Genomic DNA, 18,269 nt, shown 5'->3' with positions numbered 1-18,269 from the left:
CCTGAATGGTCCGACAGTGTGAAAGGAGCATTACGTTGCACAGCAATTTTTTTTTATAGTATATTCTGTACAAATATTTTGCAATTTAATAACATTTCTAATCATATGAAGTTAATCAGAGTCCACAGAGTTCTCCTTTTTACATCTGAATCCGCAGAGTTCCCCTTTTACATCTGAACTCGCAGAGTTCCTTTTCACTGTAAGGGGGGATTCTGTGGACTCTGATGTAAGGGAGAACTCTTGGCCCTCTAACATAAGGGATGCTCTGGGAACCCTGATATAAGTGGGAACACTGAGAACTCTGATGCATGGAGAGGACTCTGATGTAAGGGGGGAAATCTGATGTAAGGGGTGCTCTGAGAACCCTGATTTTCCTTAGTGTACGTACCCAGAGGCAGAAGAGAGAAGGGGGAGACAGTCACAGACAGGGATGGATGGTGAGCTCACTTACCCCTTGGCAGTCAGCACCTCTCATCCAGATGTATCTGAGGCTGCTGGACTTTAAAATTTCCGACCCCCACTTTCCTTTTCCGAGGCACAACACCGGAGATTGGAGTGTGGGCAGAAACAAAGGGGAAGGGGCCGGGCGGAAGAGGAGTAGATCGAGCCCTCTCTCCTCTCCTGTCTGTGTGTGTTTGGGAGGGGATTATTAGTTCTGGCTTTGGGCAGCGTGAAAGTGTGTAACAGACACTCCCGGCTTACACAAATGCAGCCAGCAACCCTGCTGGGAAGCCAAAGCCTAGAATAATGTGTCCAGGTTTCAGGCGGTCTTAAACCCGGACGCATGCTTCCAAACCTGAACTGTTCGGGGGAATCCCAGACAGGTGGCAACCCTAGCCAAAGAGTTACACAAATGTTCTAGGAGATTGTGGCAGTGAAATGGTTACACAGAGCCTCCGGGCAGGCTTTACAAGTAACTTCTTAAAACCACTATTGTGGTGATGGGTGTATAATGAATTTCTAAACATTTGTTGCAATAAAGGGAGGTGGCACATACTCCAGATGCTTATGGCAGCAATGAGATTCCAGGCACTGGTAACATTGAACTGGGTTACATGGACCCTCCTGGCAGCACGTTGGACAATAACACAAAAAATGTGCTAATATAGGAGGGAGAATGCCAGCATTACACAAAGACATAACGTTCAGCAGGAAGGTCTGATGCCATGTACACAAAGTCGGACTTTCCGGGCAGAAAAGGTCAGACAGAATCATTTAATCGGATATTCCGATCGGGTGTGGGGTTCAGCTGACTTTTTCTTTCGAAAATTCTGACGGACCTAGAAATAGAACACGTTTTAAATCTTTCCGATGGAATCGATTCCTATCGGGAAAACTGTTCGTTGGTGTGCTATTCCGACAGACGAAAAACGACGCAAGGGCAGCTATTGGCTACTGGCTATTTAATTTCCTTTTGATAGTCCCATCGTACGTGTTGTACGTCACCGCATTCTAAATGATCGGACTTTGGTGTGATCGTGTGTAGGCAAGTCCGTTTCAGCGGAACTCCCTTGGAAAAAAAAAACGCCAGAGTTTATTCTGATGGAAAAACCGGCCGTGTGTACGCAGCATGAGTCTTATACAAGGCGTTCACTTTAACATATTAATTGGCAAGCAGACAATATCCAATTAACAAACTACTTTTGATGAAAAGCAGTAATTTTCATTAGTTTCCGATCACTCTGTGAATGATCATAAACAGACTTACGCTGAGTAACAAATATTCTTAGAAAAAACAGATAATTGTGACCTACACAAATCAGTGAAATTAGCTTGGTGTGGCTGCTTAGTGTGTCAAAATATGAAATATCCATCGCTCATTTTGACAACTGAGTAGATATCAGGGGCTCCCTATGCTTAACCGTTTTGCCTGCAGCAAAAATTTTAATTTTTTTGCATAAGGATGACAAGTAAAAATTCCATCCTGTCCAAGGTCACCAAGTCCACACTTATGAGCAGCAAGAGCGCAGCTCCTGGACACTGGTGGCAATGCAAAAGTATGACTGCTGGCAACTTACTTTTTTACAGGTATTTATATGATGCAGACAATTTACACTTGTGCTGTACATTCACGTTGGCAAGGGAGCTTACAATCTAATGTCCATAACTCAAATTCATGCATGCAAGTTAAGGTGACCAGATTTTTTACATTAAATCTGGGACATATTTTTTTTTTTTTTTTTATTGGCAAATGGTATACTATTTTAACCGCTTCAGCCCTGGAAGATTTTACCCCCTTCCTGACCAGAGAGATTTTTGCAATTCGGCACTGCGTTGCTATAACTGACAATTGCACGGTTGTGTGACGTTACACCCAAACAAAATTGACGTCCTTTTTTTCCCCACAAATAGAGCTTTCTTTTGGTGGTATTTGATCGCCTCTGCTGTGTTTTTTTTTTGCGCTATAAACAAAAAAAGTACGTAAATTTTGAAAAAAAAATGCATTATTTGTTACTTTTTGCTATAATAAATATCCCCAAAAATATATAAAAAAATATATTATTTTCCTCAGTTTAGGCCGATATAGTACATATTCTTCTACATATTTTTGGTTAAAAAAAAAATGACAATAAGCGTACACTGATTGGTTTGCGCAAATGTTATAGCGTCTGCAAAATAGGGGATAGTTTTATGGCATTTTTATTTTTAATTCGTTTTTATTAGTAATGGCGGTGATCTGCGACATTATGGCGGACACATCGGACACTTTTGACACTATTTTGGACCATTATCATTTATACAGCGATCAGTGCTATAAAAGTACACTGATTACTGTGTAAATGACACTGGCAGTAAAGGGGTTAACCACTAGGGGCGATAAAGGGATTAAGTGTGTCCTAGGGAGTGATTCTAACGGTAGGGGGGGTCTTCAAGTGACATGAGAGCGATCACTGTTCCTGATGACAGGGAGCAGTGATCTCTGTCATTCCACAAGGCAGAAGGGGGAAATGCCTTGTTTACATTGGCACTTCCCCGTTCTGCGGCTCCGTGACACAATCGCCAGGAGTCCTGCAGGCACCTTCCCTCGTAGCCCCCCTCAGCACATATCTATTATTTAACCCTCCCCAATACCAATGCACTAACCCCCAACTACTCCCATACAGCACAAAAATACTTAATCCCTCAGTTCCTCACTTCCTCAGTAACTTACTGTGACAGGCAGCTGGTGGGGAGATGCCGCCTGCAATAGAAAGACTGCATCATAGTGTGTAGTTCCCCATACACTGCGTGTGCACAAACTGCTGGACAGATGCAAGCAGTGCCCATGCTAGTACATCCCCGCCGAGCAAGTCCCTGGAACCAAGTGCTGAAACTTGTTCCGGCACTTGGCTCCACTCCGGGACTCAGCCTTGATTCCCCAGGGCTTACATCAAATCCCGGGACGGTCCTGGCAAATTCGGGACAGTTGGGAGGTATGGGGGGACTGTACTTGGAGGAGGTGGATGTCTGTACTGAGGGGTCTGTATTGGGGAGGGATGTCTATAATGAGGAATCTATACTAAGGAGGTGGGAGGGATCTGTACTTATGTGCTGTGAAGGGGATTGGTCTGTAATGGGGTAGGATGTCTGTATTGAGGGGTCTGTGGCCGGTGCTGATGTGCTGTGTGAGAGGGGTCAGTCTGTACAGAGAGGTCTGTACTGGGAAGTGGTGAGATGGAAGGGGGGATTTAATGATGTTAGGGGAGATCTGTACTATAGGGCATATGGGCTGGGGGGGGGGATAAATGGACCGTGGTATACAGTGGGGAGAACAAGTATTTGATACACTGTCAATTTTGTAGGTTTTCCTGCTTACAAAGCATGTAGAGGTCTGTAGTTTTTATCATAGGCACTTTTCAACTGTGAGAGACGGAATTTATAAAAAAAAAATCCAGAAAATCACATTGTCACATTGTATGATTTTTAAGTAATTAATTTGCATTTTATTGCATGACATAAGTATTTGATACATCAGAAAAGCTGAACTTTGTTTGCAATTACAGAAATTATACGTTTCTTATAGTCCTTGACCAGGTTTGCACACACTGCAGCAGGGATTTTGGCTCACTCCTCCATATAGACCTTCTCCAGATCCTTCAGGTTTCGGGGCTGTCGTTGGGCAACATGGACTTTCTGCTCCCTCCAAAGATTTTCTATTGTGTTCAGGTCTGGAGACTGGTTAGGCCACTTCAGGACCTTGAGATTTTTCTTACGGAGCCACTCTTTAGTTGCACTGGCTGTGTGTTTCAGGCCATTGTTATGCTGGAAGACCCAGCCACGACCCATCTTCAATGCTCTTACTGAGGGAAGGAGATTGTTGGCAAAGATCTTGGGATACATGGCCCCATCCATCCTCCCCTAATACAGTGCAGTCGTCCTGTCCCCTTTGCAGAAAAGCAGCCCCAAAGAATGATGTTTCTACATCCATGCTTCACTTTTGGGATGGTGTTCTTGGGGTTGTACTCACCCTTCTTCTTCCTCCAAACACGGCGAGTGGAGTTTAGACCAAAAACCTCTATTTTTGTCTCATCAGACCACATGACCTCCTCCTAGTCCTCCTCTGGATCATCCAGATGGTCAATGGCAAACTTCAGACGGGCCTGGACATGTGTTGGCTTGAGCAGGGGGACCTTGTGTGCACTGCAGGATTTTAATCCATGACGGCATAGTGTGTTACTAATGGTTTTCTTTGGGACTGTGGTCCCAGCTCTCTCCAGGTCATTGACCAGGTCCTGCCGTGTAGTTCTGGGCTGATCCCTCACTTTCCTCATGATCATTGATGCCCCATGAGGTGAGATCTTGCATGGAGCCTCAGACTGAGGGAGATTGACCATCATCTTGAACTTCTTCCTTTTTCTAATAATTGCACCAACATTTGTTGCCTTCTCACCAAGCTGCTTGCCTATTGTCCTGTAGCCCATCCCAGCCTTGTGCAGGTCTACAATTTTATCCCTGATGTCCTTACACAGCTCTCTGGTCTTGGCCATTGTGGAGAGGTTGGAATCTGTTTTGATTGTGTGTGTGGACAGTTGTCTTTATACAGATAATGAGTTCAGACAGGTGCAGTTAATACAAGTAATGAGTGGAGAACAGGAGGGCTTCTTAACCACTTCCCACCCGGCCAATGCATATATACGGCCAGTGGGAGCCGTCTACTCCTGATAGGACGTTCAGGAACGTCCTTCAGGAGTAGCGGGATCGCACGCGCGCGCGCCCGCGCAGCGGCGCGATCCCGATGTGCTCGTGTCACCCGGACACGGCACATCTCAGATCGGCAGGAGGGCTCTGTGATTGGCCCTCCTGATCACATGACGGTCGTGTCCAATCACGGCCGTCATGTGATGTAAACAAACAGCCGGTTGCTAGGCAATCGGCTCTCCTCTCCTCACACGGAAGTCACCGCTGAGGAGAGGAGAGCAGAACGCTGCAGCCGGCTGATGATCAGTGAGTATGGGCTGCTTTTTACAGCTTTTTACTCACTGATCATCAGTGTAGTGTAAACACACAACACACCACACAGTACAAACACAGTCCCCACATATGTCCCCAAAACACACATGTCCCCAAAACATACATGTCCCCAAATAATAAAAACACATGTCCCTAATAATAAAAACATGTCCCCCACATATGTCCCACTAAAATCACATGTCCCAATGATTATCTGCACACATATGTACGTGATCACCTGCACACATATGTACATGATCATTTGCGTACATATGTCCGTGATCACACAAACCAATTATTATACACTTAACGGATTTTTTTTTACCAAAAACATGTAGCAGAATACATTTTGGCTTAAATTTATGACAAAATTTGATTTTATTGGATTTCTTTTCAAATAGAAAAAAGAAAATATTGTTTTTTTTCCAAATTTCCGCTATTTTTGCGCTTATATCGCAAAAAAAAAAAAACGGAGTCATGAATAAATAACACCAAAATAAAGCTCTATTTGTGCGAACAAAATGATAACAATTTAATTTGGGTACAGTGTAGCACGACCGCGCAATTGTCACTGAAAGCGCTAGAGCGCTGAAAGCTGAAAATTGGGCTGGGAAGGAAGGGGGTGAAAGTGCCCTGTATTGTAGTGGTTAAAGAAAAAATAACAGGTCTGTGAGAGCCGGAATTCTTACTGGTTGGTAGGTGATCCAATACTTATTGCCATGCAATAAAATGCAAATTATTTATTTAAAAAATCACACCATGTGATTTTCTGGATTTTTGTTTTAGATTCCGTCACTCACAGTTGAAGAGTACCTATGATAAAAATTATAGACCACTACATGCTTTATATGTAGAAAACCTGCAAAATCGGCAGTGTATTAAATACTCGTTCTCCCCACTGTGTGTGTGTTGTATATAGTGGGAGAAGTAGGCTCAGGTTTTATTAAACACAAAACACAATACTCAACAGCGCTATCTCTGTGCCAACCCCGTGGTCAAAGGATATAATGAAGAAACTCATTAAAATAAACAGGCAAAAAAAAAAAGTCTTATTCCTGGAGGTATAGAAACAAATGTCAATAATAAAAAGACTGGCTAATGGCATAGATGCTTGCAAGGCTGCCTTTAGATGTGGGCTGGGAATCTACAATCTGAAAAGCAAGAGGGAAGGGAAAAAAGCACCAAGCAGGCATCATGTAACACAATTTATTAAAAGATAAAAAATGATATAAACAGCAGTGGCACTCACAAGCGGGTGTGGTGGGGGATGATGACAGTTCGCAGTAGATGGGAAGTCCAAGGGTGAACTGGGAGCTATGGTCTTTAGCCGTTATAGGAAGAAAGCAAGCTGTATAGGGCGAGCGAGATCAGCTCAAGCTACATCCAGAGGGAGTCGGCGTGGAGCTGCCCTGTATAGCCAGGATGGTCCGTCCAGTGTTCGTATATTCATCCAAAGTGTGTATCTCCAGCAGGGGTTAGAGAGAAGCTGTCAGGCTGTCCACCGTTAGAGCCACACTTCCTTTATCAGCCTCATCGGCTTACTTATGAACATTTGGGTGGGGAAAGGGGGTAGGAGGTTGGTGTTCAAAATATTATCAGTCCCGGGTGCCAGGTATCCTAGGTACACCGCTGCATCTCCAGGACACTTATGGAAATGCAAGAGTACATCTGCTGGCCACCGGTAGAAATGGAAGAGTACATCTACCAACCACCTTCAGCAATAGAAGAGTATGTCTACCAGCCACCTGTAGCAATGGAAAAGTATATCTACTGACCACCTGTAGCAATGGGAGAGTATGTCTACTGACCACCTGTAGCAATGGAAGAGTATGTCTACCAGCCACCTGTAGCAATGGAAGAGTACGTCTACTAGCCACCTGTAGCAATGGAAGAGTACGTCTACCGGCTACCTGTAGCAATGTCAAAAGTACATGTACCAGCCACCTGTAGCAATGGAAGAGTACATCAACCAGCCTTCTGTAGCAATAAAAGAGTACATCTACAGGCCACCCAGTAGCAATGGAAGAGTACATCTACAGGTCACTTATAGCAATGAAAGAGTACATTCATTAGTCACCTGTAGCAATGGAAGAGTATACCTACCAGCCACCTGTAGCAATGGAAGAGTACATCTACAGGCCACCTGTAGCAATAAAAAAAATTAAATCCAGTGGACACTTGGAGTATGGCTTTAAGAAAATAAGAAATGAGAACTGGAACTTCAAAAACTTTGTGGCAGGGAATTGGTTACAGAGACTTTCGAAACCCCCACCCTCCACTTTGTTACACTTTTGCTTCTAGCAAAAAAGAGACTGCATAGAAGTGGGAGGAGTAGGAGAAACTCCTTATAAAAGACATCAAGTCAGAAGTCCATCCTCATTCTGCACTGGGATTCAGGAGCTGTCCTCGGTGGTGAGTACCACTCTCTCATAGGCAGTGCACTGCAACCGATGTACAACCAGTGATTAGCATTGTTGCTTTGGTATGATGACAGCGAGGACATATTATCTATTGGGACAATGGAGAGATCAATGATGATTTGCAAAGTACCGTACCAATTTATCACATTTCTCTTCTTGTCAGTCCAGAGTGGTCACAACAATGAAAGATTTTTTTTCTGATTGGCTGCTAAGGGTTGCCTTACCTCTTTGTCCTACTACTTAAAGTGAGCCAGAATAAGTGTAAATGGTAAAGTCCAGATAAATTATGTCCGCACACAGACCGCATTCAAATCTTAACAGAGGTTCTAACCCTTCACAACGCTATCCAAAATTTTGAGGGGTATTAAAGTATCTTTTTTATTACCTAACCCAGATATAAATAACATAACACACATTTTTTAACATTGCATTTTTTTGATTTACCCTCATGGGGATGCCTGGTGTTCTGAGCATCCCCATGCAAGCAGGCTCAATGATGTCTATTGGGACGCAGTGGCTGCACAAACACAGTCGCTGCTCCCAATTTGACATCTGAGTGAGTTTAGGGACATCCATCCGGAAACCGCACAGATTTCGATTTGGAAGCAGCAGCTGTGTCTGTGCAGCTATTGCATCCCAACTGACATCACTGGAACTGCCTGCCAGTGTTAATTTCGTAGACTAAAACTACTAAAACATTTTAGTTGACTAAATGATTATTATTTTAGTTGGCTAAAATACGACTAAAACTAAAACAACTGAAATGACTAAAATAGGACCAAAACTAAAATGCCATTTTACTCAAAAGACTAAGCCCTTGTACACACGGTCGGAGAATCCGTCAGAATGTGTCCTATCGGACCGTGTCGTCGGATAATCCGACTGTGTGTGGTATGCATCGGACTGATTCCATCGGAATATCCGTCGGACCCAATTTTCCAACATGTTGGAAATATTTCCTGACCAACTGGGCCGATCGGACATACTCCGATCATGTGTAGAGAATTTTGATCGGACCAAGTGCCTCGCATGCTCAGATCAAATTCCTACATCAAAGCTATTGGCTACTAGCCTGAATGTAGTCCCATCATAACGAAATTACGTCATCACGTTCTGAAAGATCGGATTTTTTCGCCAACTTTGTCCGACCGTGTGTATGCAACAGTTTCGGACAAGATCCGACGGGCAAAATCCGACGGGCAAAATCCGACGGATTTGGTTATGGAAATCTCCGACCGTGTGTACAGGTGCTAAGACTAAAACTAAATTGGAATTTGACTTCAAAATTAACACTGGTCTGTAGTGCATATTCATACCTCAATGCAGAGGCGGCTCTAGGATTTGTGAGGCCTTAGGCAAAACTTACACATGAGGCCCCAATCACGCCCATAATGGGAAAAAAATTCAAGCAATAAAAATGGCTGCAAAAAGATGCACAGATCTAGCAAACAGTTCATCTGCACCACTTCCAGGGCACCCTACTCACCCATCAGACATATGCAGCCATTAAAACATCTGGGGCTCACCAAGGTGGCAACCCCTCTAAGAATTTCCTGTGTCTTGGGAGAATGGGGAGGAGATGTCACTGAGCCATTCCATATCCGCAGAGGAAGTAGAGCGGGGGGATCCCAGCACAGTGCAGGGGGAGCAAGAGTGGGGAAGGGAGACAGAGAGGAGAGGAGAGAGAGGGGAGGGGAAGAGAGAGATTGTGAGAGATAGGGGGTGGGAAAGAGAGAGAGAGGGGGAGGGTAGCAAGACATTGTGAGTGAGAGGGGGAGAGGGGGGTGAGAGAGGGGTAGATAAAGGGTGCACAAAAGGGGGAGAGAGTGGTGGAAAGAGGAGAGGAGGGGAGGGGGAGAGAGAGGAAGGAGAGAGAGAGAGAGGGGAAGGAGAGAAAGGGTGGGCAAGAGGGGGAAGAGGGAAGGAAGAGAGGGAGGGAGGGAAGAGAGGAGAGGAGGAGGGAAGAGAGGAGAGAGGGAGGGAAGAGAGGAGAGAGGGAGGGAAGAGAGGAGAGAGGGAGGAAAGGGAGGAGAGAGGGAGGAAAGGGAGGAGAGAGGGAGGGAGGGAAGGGAGGGAAGGTAGGAGAGAGGGAGGGAGGGAAGGGAGGAGAGAGGGAGGGAAGGGAGGAGAGAGGGTGGGGAGGAGAGACGGAGGGATGGAGAGGGAGGGAAGGGGGGATAGAAGGAGGGGAGGAGGAGAGAGGGAAGGAGGGGAGGAGGAGAGAGGGAAGGAGGGGAGGGAGGAAGGAAGGGAAGGGAGGAAGGGAGAAAAGGGAGGAAGGAAGGAAGGGAGGAAGGAAGGAAGGGAGGGAGGGAAGGAAAGGGAAGGGGAGGGAAGGGAGGGAGGGGGAGAGAGGGAAGGAAGGAGAGAGGGAAGGGAGGAGAAGGGAGGGAGGAGAGAGGGAGGAAAGGGAGGAGGAGAGAGGGAGGAAAGGGAGGGGGAAGAGAGGGAAGGAAGAGGGAAGGAGAGAGCGAGGGAAGGGGGAAGAGAGGGAGGGAAGGTAGGAGAGAGGAAGGGAGGGAAGGGAGGAGAGAGGAAGGGAGGAGAGAGGAAGGGAGGGAAGGGAGGAGAGAGGAAGGGAGGGGGGGGGGAGAGAGGAAGGGAGGGGGGAGGGAGAGAGGGAAGGAAGGAAGGGAAGGGAGAGAGGGACAGAAGGGAAGGGACAGAGAGAGGGACAGAGAGAAGGAAGGGAAGGGACAGAGAGAGGGAAGGAAGGGAAGGGACAGAGAGAGGGAAGGAAGGGAGGGGAGAGGGAAGGAAGGGAGGGGAGAGAGGGAAGGAATGGAGGGGAGAGAGGGAGGGAAGGAAGGGAGAGAGGGAGGGAAGGAAGGGAGAGAGGGAGGGAAGGAAGGGAGAGAGAGAAGGAAGGAAGGGAGAGAGAGAGAGAGGGAGGGAAGGAAGGGAGAGAGAGAGGGAAGGAAGGGAGAGAGAGAGGGAGGGAAGGAAGGGAGGGGAGAGAGGGAGGGAAGGAAGGGAGAGAGGGAGGGAAGGTAGATAGAGAGGGAAGGGAAGGGGAGGGAGAGAGAGAGGGAGGGAAGCGGAGGGAGAGAGGGAGGCAAGGGGAGAGGGAAGGAAGGGAGAGTGGGAGGGAGAGAAGGGAGGGAAGGAGGAAGGGAAGGGGGGATAGAGGGAAGGGAGAGAGGGGGGGAAGGGAGAGAAGGAGGGGAGAGAGTGAGGGAGGGGAGAGAGCGAGGGAAGGGAGTGAGGGAGGGGAGAGAGCGAGGGAAGGAGTGAGGGAGGGGAGAGAGCGAGGGAAGGGAGTGAGGGAGGGGAGAGAGTGAGGGAGGGGAGAGAGTGAGGGAAGGGAGAGAGTGAGGGAAGGGAGAGAGCGAGGGAGGGAGAGAGTGAGGGAAGGGAGAGAGCGAGGGAGGGGAGAGAGCGAGGGAAGGGAGAGAGTGAGGGAAGGGAGAGAGCGAGGGATGGGAGAGAGTGAGGGAAGGGAGAGAGCGAGGGATGGGAGAGAAGGGAGGGATGGGAGAGAAGGGAGGGAAGGGAGAGAAGGGAGAGAAGGGAGAGAGGGAGGGAAAGGAGAGAGAGAGAGGGGTGGGAAGGGGTAAGGGAGAGGAGTGTGGTGAGAGAGGGGGAGGAAGAGGGGGGTAAGAGAAAGAGGGGGAGGGAGGGAGAGGGGGAGAGGGGTAAGAGAGAGGGGGGAGGGAGTGAAAGATAGAGGGGGAGAGAGGGGGTAAGAGAGAGAGGGGGAAGTGAGAAAGAGGGGGGTGAGGGAAAGGGGGTGAGAGAGATCTAGAGATCTGTCCCTGTCTGTAGCCCCTGGGGGGGCAAAGAGCAGGGAGAAGCTGTAGAGTGCTGGGGGGTGGGGACCGGAGAGTGCTGGGGGGTGGGGACCGGAGAGTGCTGGGGGGTGGGGCCCGGAGAGTGCTGGGGGGTGGGGGCTGGAGGGTGCTGGGGGCCAGAGAATGCTGGGGGGCAGAGAGTGCTGGGGGCCAGAGAATGCTCGGGGTGGGGGGCGGAGAGTGCTGGGGGCCAGAGAATGCTCGGGGTGGGGGGTGGAAAGTTCTGGGGTCCAAAGAATGCTCGGGGTGGGGGGCGGAGAGTGCTGGGGGCCAGAGAATGCTTGGGGTGGGGGGCGGAGAGTGCTGGGGGCCAGAGAATGCTCGGGGTGGGCGGCGGAGAGTGCTGGGGGCCAGAGAGTACTGGGGGGTGGGGGGCAGAGAGTGCTGGGGGCCAGAGAGTGCTGGGGGTGGGGGCCAGAGATTACTGGGGGTGGGGGCAGAGAGTGCTGGGGGCAGAGAGTGCTGGGGGCCAGAGAGTGCTGGGGGTGGGGGCCAGAGATTGCTGGGGGGTGGGGGGCGGGGAGTGCTGGGGGCCAGAGAGTACTGGGGGGTGGGGGCGGAGAGTGCTGGGGGCCAGAGAGTGCTGGGGGTGGGGGCCAGAGATTACTGGGGGTGGGGGCAGAGAGTGCTGGGGGCCAGAGAGTGCTGGGGGGTGGGGGCCAGAGATTGCTGGGGGGTGGGGGGCAGGGAGTGCTGGGGGCCAGAGAGTACTGGGGGGTGGGGGGGGAGAGTGCTGGGGGCCAGAGAGTACTGGGGGGTGGGGGGGGAGAGTGCTGGGGGCCAGAGAGTGCTGGGGGGTGGGGGCCGGAGAGTGCTGGGGGTGGAGGGTGGAGAGTGCTGGGGGTGTGGGGTGGAGAGTGCTGGGGGCCAGAGAGAGTCGCAGGGGGTGTAGGGTGGAGAGTGCTGGGGGCCAGATAGTGCTAAGGGTGGGGGGTGAAGAGTGCTGGGGGGAGCTTGAGAGGGGAGGCAGAAAGAATTGGAGAGCAGGGGGTGCTAGCAAAATGGGGGTGGAGCCAGCGAGGACAAGAATGGGCTGGAGAGCAGGAGGGGAGGAGCCAGGGAGCAAAGGGAGGGGCTGAAGAGCAGGAGGCATGGAGAAAGGGAGCACAAGAAGGGGCGGAGCCAGTGAGCACAAGGAGGGGCTGGAGAGCAGGAGGGGCGGAGCCAGGGAGCAAAGGGAGGGGGTGAAGAGCAGGATGCGTGGAGAAAGGGAGTACAAGAAGGGGCGGAGCCAGGGAGCACAAGGAGGGGCTGGAGAGCAGGAGGGGTGCAGCCAGTGAGCACACGGAGGGCCAGGGAGCGCACGGAGGGGCGGGGCCAGGGAGCGCACGGAGGGGCGGGGCCAGGGAGCGCATGGAGGGGCGGAGCCAGGGAGAACACAGAGGGGCGGAGCCAGGGAGTACACAGAGGGGCTGGAGAGTACGGGGGATGCAGAAAAAGTTAGATAGGAGTGGTGGAGAGACTGCACATAGATAGTGGAATTGATTTTTCCATATTCATCCATGCAACCGCTGAATGATCACCTCTCCTCCCTGCAGACATTCAGCGGCTGTATGGAGTAATATGGAAAAATCAATTCCACTATCTATGTGCAGTCTCCCCACCGCTCCTCCTATTCAGGCACACAGGGAAGGCTGCACGGCATGGGCACTCACCTTTCCTCTGGTCGGCAGCATAAGAGTTCCTCCCTCTTCACACTCATGGTGGGACTATCCAGCTGGGTGGTTTTTCAGCAACCCCCCCCACTCCTGAACCAAATAGGAGGCAGGTGCGGAGGAGAGGTCTGGTGAGCGGCACAAGAGAGAAGCTCAGGTGAGGGTCCCACATGGACATGCCGCCCTCATGCCGTCTGTCATCCAGCCACTGCGCCACCTAGAGGACTCTACTGTCCCGCTCCCCGCACTTGCTGCCACCGCATTGATCACAGGCAAATTAGTCGATTGCGAGGCCCTTGAGACTGCGGGGCCTTAGGCAATCGCCTAATTTGCCTAATTAGAGAGCCGCCTCTGCCTCAATGTAATAATAAATAACATGCTAGATTTTTCATTCCCGCAGTATATAATAAGTTTGCAAATTGTAGAGAATTGTTATTTGCATTACAATCAAATTACACCCATTAAGTTTTAGAAGACTAAAATGAAAAACTGATAGTGTGTATGGGGCTTAAGACTAAAACTAAATAGAAATTTTCTGCCAAAATTAACACTGCTGCCTACATGGGTAAGCATGGAGCACCTGCAGGGATGGACTGGCCATCGGGACTACCAAGAAATTCCCGGTGGGCCAATGGCCAGTGTGGGCCGGTTTCAGCCGCATCTGTTGCGATCTATCCGTCAAACACTGACAGCTGGCGCCTGACGGGTAGATCGAGATGCATGCAGAGTAGCGCAGGAAGCGTTTGTCTGTAATAGGTTTTCTCTCATGTCACGCAGCGCTGCTCGCTTCCCGGCGGCCTCGCCTCTCTTCTTGTCTATCCCCATTGAATTGTGACATCATCTGGGATAGACAAGAAGAGAGGAGGGGCCGTTGGGGAGCGAGCAGCGCTGTGTGATATGAGAGAAAACTTATTACAGAAAAACGCTTCCTGCGCTACTCTGCATGCTGGATAGTAAGATCCCCTGATGTGCCTTATAATGTGCCCCATGCCCTAATGTGCCCCATGCCCTGATGTGCTATGTGCCCTATGCCCTGATGTGCCATGTGCCCCGTGCCCTGATGTACCATAATGTGCCCTGATGTGCCATAATGTGCCCTGATGTGCCATATGCCATGTGCCCTGCTGTGCCCCGATGTCCTATGCCCTGATGGGCCCCATGACCTGATATGCCACGTGCCCTGATATCCTATGCCCTGATGTGCCCCGGGACCTGATGTGCCTTGTGCCCTGATGTGCCATGATGTGCCCTGATGTCCTGTGCCATGATGTACTGTGCCCTGATGTGTTGTGCCCTGTATGCTGAGGTGCTGGGCTCTGTACCCTGATGTGCTGCGCCCTGATGTACTGTACCCTGATGTGTTGTGCCCTTGGCCGGTCTGGATGAAGTCCAGGGCCACATTTTTGTCCCAATCGAGCCCTGACCTGTGCGTCCCTATGTGGGCAAACGCTTTCTACAGGCACATGTTTTAGTGCGCCCCTTGTGAATGAGACCTAAGTGTTTCACATATTATAATTATTACGCACTGACCCCCTAAGGAGCGGCTGGTTTTATTGGGCTTACCGTTACCTTCTTGACCTTGTGCGCGTCTAGGGGTTTCCCGAGGTAGATGGCCCAAAGAATTGCAGAAGCTGTGGATCCACTTTTGGGATATTTATTTGAAAACAAGTAGGCAAAACAGTCTCTCAGAGAAGGGTAGAGGGTTAGGTAGGAAATTCAGGTACTTTTGGAACTCCAAAAAAACAGGAAGTCTCTCACTATAGAAATCCAGAGAATTACCATTCACAACTGGATTCTCACAGCTACCGGATAGACCTCCGCTCACTAGGCCTAGCAGCCCATAGAGTGTTTAAGTAAAAGTCTCTGCCACAGACTTGGATGTAGAACACTTGAACAAAAGTCTCTGCCACAGACTTGAATGTAACTGAGGGACGTAGATAAACTTAGAGAGCTATCATACGTTACCAGTATCTTGCAGCCGGTCCGGCGATACCGTATGAGTGTAGATTCGCTTGGTGTCCTTCAACTGTGCCTCCAGGCTCCTTCTGAGAAGCCAGCCTTATGCATGGCCTTCTCCCGAAAAGTCCTCCCCTGGTTGCTTCTCCAGTTGCCGGGCCTCTCCACAGATGAGAGGGCACCGGACCACTTTTGAATCCTCCTCCCAGTTACTTCGCTTTGGGCTAACCAGCCCTGAAACTTGCAATTGGATGGATCCGCACCCCAGGCCGTGAGGGCCATGGGGGCTGGTCAGGAGGACCAGGACCAAGCAGACAGGAAAATCTTCTGGACGGGAACCCAGAAGCACGTGATCCCAGTACCTTTAAGTACCCTCTCCCAGAATGCACAGCAAGATGGCACTCCCACTGGGCTGGCTCAGAGAAAGATGGCACTCAATATGCCCAGCTAGACTGCGTTCTCACTCTTGCCAGTGGTGACAGCGACATCTGTGGCCAAGCAGAACCCAGTGCAATCCAGCTAGACTGGTACTGAAACCATAATTTGGTATAATTAACCCTAAAACCCAACTATGGCTTTAGGACCTCTAAATAGAAAAAAACACATAGTGCGTGCTCTTCAGGAGCTTACGCTACCATTATAAAAACTTTGCCTATGCTAAACCTCTGTAATATATTTGTTTGTACCTCTTTTGCTGTGCTCTAATTCCTTTCCAGGCTTAAAGTGTTACTAAACCCACAACAGTAAAATCAGTCTGTATATGTAGTAAAGCATGCTTGTTATACTCACTGTGTAAACTAAGGGGTTAATCCTCTGCATTGTGTAAAAAGGCTGTTTGATCCTGTCTTCTGCCACTGTCCCCAAACCATCTCCTGATAGTACACAGCCTTTGGAGTCATTGTCCAGGCAGAGGGTCAGGGGTTATGCAACCTCATAGGACAGCCAGAGTAGAATGAAAACTCCTCCTCCGAGATTTAACCAGACCCTGATAGAAATCACAAGACTGCTATATACTGCTGATGAGAAAGGGTATTTAGCAGTTTATATTTACTAAAATAATTGCATTTCCATGTTCTGTCTACTGTGGGATGCAGGCTCATGGGTTTAGTTATGCCGCATACACATGATTGGAATTTTGGTCGGAAAAAGCTCTGATGGTCTTCCTGACAGAATTCCGACAGGATTTCGCTCAAGCTGTCTTGCGTACACTCGGTCACACCAAATTCCGACCGTCAAGAACGCGGTGATGTACAACACTTACGACGGGACTAGAAAAAGGAAGTTCAATAGCCAGTAGCCAATAGCTTCCATCTCGTAGTTGAATCTGAGCATGCGTGAGTTTTTGCGCGTCGGAATTGCATACACACGATCGTAATTTCTGATAGAAAGTTTTTCCGTCGGAAAAATTGAGAACATGCTCTCAAATTTTTGCTGACCGGAATTCAGCCAGCTAAATTCTGATGGAGCATACACACGGTTGCATTTTCCGATGAAAAGTTCTCATCGATCTTTTGATGGCCGAAATTCCGATCGTGTGTACGCGGCATAACACTTATGCCACGTACACACGATCAGACATTGATCGGACATTCCGACAACAAAATCCATGGATTTTTTCAGACGGATGTTGGCTCAAACTTGTCTTGCATACACATGACCACACAAAGTTGGTTGGAAATTGCGAACGTCAAGAACGCAGTGACGTACAATACGTAGGACAAGCCGAGAAAAATGAAGTTCGATAGCCAGTGTGCCTCTTCCTCTTGATTCCGAGGATGCGCGGAACTTTGCGTGTCGGAATTGTGTACACACGATCGGAATTTCCGTCAATGTCCGATGGAGCCTACACACGGTCGGAATTTCTGACAAAAGGCTCCAATCGAACATTTTCCATTGGAAAATCTGACCGTGTGTATGGGGCATTTAAGTCCTGATGTGTATTCCTCCTGAGATGTAGAGTTCTGCTGAGCAGCTTTCCTCAGCCTCTCCTGTATATGAGGCTTGGGTTGTGCAGAATGAAAGCTCAGCTTTTTAGACAACTTTTACATGCCGTTTGCTGCCACTGTGTGTCCCAGTAGTGTGATTTTCTTTAAAGTGGTTGTAAACCCTTACAGGCCACTTTTACCTATAGTTAAGCCTAGATTAAGGCTTACCTGTAGGTGCAAGAAATATCTCCTAAACCTCCACAGTTTAGGATATATTTGCAAAAGACAGGCACCGTTACCCAGAAGTCACGAGGACCGCTGCAGGGGGCTTCGATCTCAGGTAAGTAATTTATAATAAGCTAGTATGCTATGCATACTAGCTCATTATGCCTTTGTCTTGCAGGGTGTTTATTTATTTATTTTTTCCAGAAGGTTTACTTCCTCTTTAAATTGATTGTAAACCTTCACCTTGTAAAACAACTCATTCAGTTTAAAACAGAAATGAATGGCAAAACATTTGTGTATACAAAGGACAGTAGAATAGTGCCCTCTAAGTGCAGTAAGCAAATAATTTTAATAAAAGTAGTACGTTTAAAATCCACTCACAAAAGTATGATAGAAATGGGCATGTAGTGCCATCCACCGCGACGGCTGGGGGAGAGAGGGGGGAGTCCGATATAGATGCGATGGTGGCTCCGTGGTGCTATCCTACATCCAGTCACACTGCTGGTTCACAATGCCTTCCTGGTAGTCAGGACTGTGATCGGCAGCATACATGGCTCACAGGGACGGACGTCACTTCCAGGTCGGGGTAAGCGGGCAATGCTTTGTGTTCGGGACATGCGTGTCCCTTCCCCAGGCTTTGGTGGCGGCCATCTTTGGTTAGGGCATTATATACCAAAACAGTTCCTAATCACATGATTCATTAACATTATACATACAAGAGAAAACTAAAGTAAAGAACGAGGTGTTGTAAATGTAGTGAAGATTTGAAATTACCGCTAATGTTATAGCATGGCGTGTGTCTATGTGGCTGGGCTGTGTTATAAGGACACAAGTTAAATTAAACTTAGCAGTTGTATAGCCAAATGT

The sequence above is a fragment of the Lithobates pipiens genome, unplaced genomic scaffold, assembly GCF_037356315.1.
Source record: "Lithobates pipiens isolate NorthernLeopardFrog02 unplaced genomic scaffold, aLitPip1_a1.2 Scaffold_16, whole genome shotgun sequence".
Taxonomy (NCBI): Eukaryota; Metazoa; Chordata; class Amphibia; order Anura; family Ranidae; genus Lithobates; species Lithobates pipiens.
This window is presented reverse-complemented; position numbering follows the sequence as displayed.